Below are 6,021 nucleotides of genomic sequence, written 5' to 3'. Positions count from 1 at the left end.
GTAAACTTCTTTGGTAGAATTTGTGTGTTGGTTTTCTTATTGTCACTCATATTTTCTGTGTTGCCTTGATTATTTTGTTTATTTTCTTGTAATGGTTTGATTTGTTATGGACCAGGGTCCCATTGTTTCTGTTTAGTTATGGTTATTTTCATTGGTCTTGATTGTGTTTTGGCTTTTGAAGGGTCTTTTAGTGATTGTTTCCCGTTACCTATATTATGATTTGGGGCGATTTTGTTTTGGATGGGGTTTTGAGTTGTTCTATCTTGTCTGCAATTATTTTGACTGGAATAATCTCTCTGTTTGGGATGGATGGTCCATGTACTTAGCTTTTGTGTACATTAGTGACCTGGTTTTTTAAATACATTTTTTGGAGGGGGCGTTAGATTTTCTATCTATCTTGTTGTTTGTACTTTTACTGGACTTATCATTTTTCCGATAGTCCAGGTATTTGTTTATCCTACGCTTTATTGCACTGATGTTTCAGTTGATTTGTTTTGGGGGATTATTGGGATTATAGATTTTATAGTTTCAGCAAGATTGTTGGTTGAATTGGTCCTGCTTTTTGGGACCTCGGCATACGTTGGCGAGCTGGATTTCCATGTCCTTTGAATTTATCTATTTTTGATACTGGCGAGTCTGGGATTGAAGTTATTTCATTTATTTCTCATCTATTTGTTGGGGTTATATTATTTTGTTGTTATAGATTTTGTGTTATTTTCATATCCCATGGATAACATGAACAGTTATAAAGCACCTATCAACAGTACCAAAAACTCTCTCTCTCTCTCTTTTAATATTTATATATATATATATATATATATATATATATATATATATATATATATATATATATATATATATATATATATATATATATATATATATTCACACAAGTCAGATGTTTACCCTTTAACAAGTTTCTTCCCTCGCCTGGGAGTTTTAGGCCGAAGGTGTCGATTTTGGGTTTGAATTTGGGTTTGACTACGTGGGAATTCTATAGTGGCGCTGGGTTCATTCATGGAATCGTTGATTCCAAATATTACAATGAATTTTCCTTCTCTTGTGAATATAGATAGGAGTCGAAATGAAGTTTGTTTTCCCTATAGTTTTCATTAATACAAATTGCTTTTGAACCTACGTGAATCTGATCCTTGTAATGACACATTCTTCAATCGAACTGATACAGCATTTCTCTTCTTACTGTTAATGGTGTCGTCTTCCAGAGATTTCAACCCATAAGAATCAAAATGTTCCCCCACTGTGATCCTTTGGAAAGTAGACACCTATACATTGGGTTCCAGGACGATGACAAACATATGTGTTGATAATGAACATCTTTACGTTTTTGATCGGAAAGGGCAGCTTTCGTACACTCCACAAGATTCCACATACACCACCTGTTTTGGTTATCATGTGTTTGCTGCATGCAAAATTCATAAATAGTCGCTAGTAAACGAAATAAAAGATTAGTTACGTACACACACACACACACACACACACACACACACACACACTGCACGTTGTCCAAATTTCAAAGGAATAGTATGTGAAAAGAGTTCTCCAATTAAGCGTTTGGTAATCCTCTAAGTCTTGAACACTTTGATTGATTTCATTTCACTGAATGTGTTGCAACACTTAAAACAACAGTTGTTGCATGATAAGCTTTTATATCAGTCCTTTACTGGAATTATCTTTTTTGAGAAAATAATCATACTTTTGAAAAACGGTTTATGTTGGTAAATCATTCGAGACCATATGGGTCAATAACTCAGACACAACACGCAGTGAAGAACTATCTTCCTGAGGCGATGCGTCTTTCGGTAATCCTCTTAATCTTTGTTCTCATAAATTTTGTATACCACTGCCACATCATTAAGTAGAAGTGGTAGCATCAAAATTCCTGTTCGTTGTGGGTAGCTGATCCATGTCTTACCATTTGAACACTTCCACGTATCACTGGTCAAAATGTATATATCGAGTTTCACTGTATAATCTCTCTGTTGATATGATCCTCTACTCCTTTCTTGGTGACAGTGGGACATTCAATACTTTGTTCCGGATAATATTTTAAAAGAAATTGCCGAGAAATGAGTCATCATTATAGCATATCGATGACAGTCTCTGTAAATTTGGCTGTACACATCGCTTCAAGTGTCGTCGGTCAGGTAAAATATCGATTTGACAAACCCACAAAAAGGACATCTTTTCTCTCCTAGACAAACGTGTGCCTTTGAGTTATTCGTTGGAAGGAGATATCCACAATTGGAGCACAGTCTAAATAATTCGCAAGCATGTTGACCTTGTTTTGTTCAGTGCTCTTCTTAACAAGCGAGACTTTCGTTTCCTTCAGGAATACAATGTCTGAAAGCTCACGAGCCCAAACATATCTCTCTACAATGAATGTATTGGTCACGACTGCAACATCCTTGGAAACAGTTCTCGCAATAATGATTGCATCCAGAAAATCATGTAATACTGACCATGGTATAAATGGTATATATTGTGCTTGATGTTTGTCTACTATTGAAGGTAGTCAATTAAGGTATTTCTTACATGACTTTTGTCATGTTTGTTTCTAGCAAACAAATGTTTACTAACATGCGAGTTCGAGGCCTAGCCTTATTTATGACATAGTGGAATATCGGAAGATTCTATTGCGTTCTAGATAAAGTGAAGTTTGTCTATATATAAGGGATATGGTAAAAAAAATAATTAATTTCTGTTTGAAGATCAGTCTGTGAAATAATTTCAGTTTTGTTCCGGTATATTTAGAGCGGACTTATTTCGCTAAATGGTTCATTGCAATTAAAATGTGCTCAAAGTCTACTAATTGTCATTTCTTCTGAATGGCTAATTATGTGTACCTTGGGTTTTCACAAGAAGATATTCTTACGTTCATTTGAAATTGTTGCAGCCGATGTGAAATTCATTATGGCGGCATCGGAAAGCAGCTTGAAAACCTTGTTATTTCTACTCCTCCAAAACGGAAAGTCATATCGACATGGTGTTTTCACTTCAAAAGAAGTCTAGTATGTCCTAAATGAAATGATGCTAATTTTTATAAAAATTAAATATGGCCATTACATCAGCCATCTTGAAAACGGAGTTATTGCTTGTCCTGCTCAATTGATGTGCATATCGTACACTTCGTGTTATCCAGCTCAAAATGATAATGATACTACCAATCAAAACATTACATCCAGGACGGTGCAAACAGCTAAGCACATCCCGACAGGTTTATGTATGCCAATTAAATCCACAAATGCTACAATCCAATTGCCTACAGAGGTATAGGTTTTTAGCAACTGCTTCGGTAGGAAAGTGTGACTAGTGTTCGCCGAATAAATTAATGCAAAACTGACGGTATTCTCAGAAACGCTTTAATTCAAAATGCATATACCATCTATGTGATTGCAACATTTTAAAAGACAAAGTTACTACGATCGCTGAAAATGGAATTTAAGAGGTCCTGTCTATTGAAACTGTAATTATATGGAAAATCTCAAGAAAAGAACGGCAGTTAATACATGTCCAGATAAATAAATAACTCTAAGAAAAATATATCGTTCTCCACAAGAAAATTTTTAGATGATGATTTGTTGCTAGTCAGTATGAAAAATTAAATGATCAAACTCAAGCATATTCAGATTAGGTTGAAAATGCTCTTGCTAACGAAAAACAAATTTAGTGATATGATGAGACTACTTGTGACTGCTACAGATGCATCATGAATTCATGTCGAGACTTTTACAGTGACATGAAGGATGTCATAGGCTTTTGTGATGCTAGAGACTACAAATACAAATTAAAACAATAGTCAGCCAATAAATGAATGTTGAAAATGTATTAAATATCAAAGCTCGAAGCTACCTAAATAGTTGAACAAGAAGCAATCACAATGTAACGATTTCCAGGAAGAATACAACAAAATGTATTTTTATGAGAAACTAGAATATTGCAGAGAGCACACCACTATATAGAAAATGGATCATAAGGTTAAAATTACCAAATATACAAAATTAACTGTATAAAAATAACACAGCACATAATTTTTTCTATTTATATACCAAAATGGATTTCACTGAAAACTATACTGGTTAAATGAGTTGCTTTCATTATTGTCATCAAGATACACACACCATCTATCAACATCAATCAAAGCACTTGTTCGATGGTACACATCAAGCATTAGGTTCGATGGTACACATCAAGCATTAGGTTCGATGGTACACATAAAGCATTAGGTTCGATGGTAAACATCAGGCATTAGGTTCCATAGTACACATCAAGGGGCCCCGAGTGGCCGAGTGGTCTAAAGCGCTCTCCGTTACGGATCACTGCCATCTCACCTCGGTCTGCGCCGGTTCGATTCTCGGATTCAGCCAATGTGGGTATGTGAGAATGCTTGCCAGTAGCTTCTCGTGGGTCGGTGTTTCTTTCCGGGGTTTTCCCGGGTTCTTCCTCCACCATTAATACTGGCCGGCATGTATAGCCTATCGTGTGCTGAAAAATGGCGTTAAACCCCACAACAACAACAACAACAACAACAAAAAGTACACACCAACCATTAGCTTTATTGGTACACTTCAACCATTATGTTCCTTGGTACGCATCAACCTTTAGGTTCCATGATATACACGAACAATTAGGACCCTTTGTACACTTTAACCAGTAGGTTCCATGGTACACATCAACCGTTAGGTTCCTTGGTACACTTCAACCATTAGGTTACGTGGTATACATCAACCGTTAAATTCATTTTTACACTTCAGCTATTTGTTTCCTTCGTACACATCAGTTATTAACGTAATTTAACAGCTGGGTCTATTACGACTAATTTTACATCTTGGAATATCCACTTTCTATCCTAAGTCTTGTTTACCAGAAAGACTGGACACAGGATAACGACGTTATCGAAAAAGACTTTACATTCAGTCGCTAAAACATTTAGTGCAATCAATTTATTGCCACAATTACTCACTTAACGATTGCTCAAGTTAAGGGATTCAATTATTGATGCCTAAAAATAAAACGGATTTGTGATGATTGTTTTAAACGTTCACATGGCCATCTGATATACATTTTGTAGGCATTAACATTTTTTTCGATTTATTTGCAAGTTAATCAGTCAGTTCACACAATGATGTTACTTTTCTGATTAGATGGGCGTGAAATTATGTGCGTAAGTAATATATACAATGATGGTGTACGTCCATTTGTTTATTTCATCAACGCTACGATGTACCTCACCTATTTCAGTGATCACTTCTCGACCAACGTACTCGACTAATCTGTACATCCTCTATGCAACTGTTTCGAAAACAAAGTGAATGTAACATCTTTAATAGTTTGTATTTCTCTCATTTATATGTGTACCTATTCGATCGTACGTTTAATTCACAGTCAATTAAGCTTTAACGTCCTCCACCATTTTGGTAATCTTTCTTGTATTATTCTTTTACGACAACACTGACAACTTATGAACGTTAGCCGAGAAATTGCTGACTGTGTTGATATTTTGGGCTTTAAAATCATTGATCATCATTTTAATCCCTCGATAATTCTGTTTTATTTCTTCTTTTTCTCGAGTCGGTCGGTAACTTTTCCAACTGAGACATCAAAATGGCATGGTTTTCTGTACCTTCTGCAGTCACTGTACCTGGAAAACACACGTTCGACGAATAACGTAAAAATATATTTCTTTTTCAGCTTCGCTTCTCATGCTGAAAAATATGTCAAAAATCTTTTCAAAATCAAGGAACATTACTCAGTTTCAATGCACTATTTAAAAAAGACTAACACTAAACATTTCATGTAATATTTTTCAAATATTTTAAAACTATCTGGTCACTAGATTAATTGTACAGCAGATTTTCGTGTCATGTGCACTGTGAATCATTTGCAACTAATATCGTTGGAACCAATCTGATATCATACTGCAAGCATCGATGAAAGTAAGGTGTGCTAAATTAATTTAAAAAATATATTTATTTGTCTATTACCGGTCTTGAACACATCCTG

This window comes from Sinohyriopsis cumingii, chromosome 3, assembly GCF_028554795.1.
Source record: "Sinohyriopsis cumingii isolate HCF-2022 chromosome 3, ASM2855479v2, whole genome shotgun sequence".
NCBI lineage: Eukaryota > Metazoa > Mollusca > Bivalvia > Unionida > Unionidae > Sinohyriopsis > Sinohyriopsis cumingii.
Note: the sequence above shows the minus strand (reverse complement) of the source record.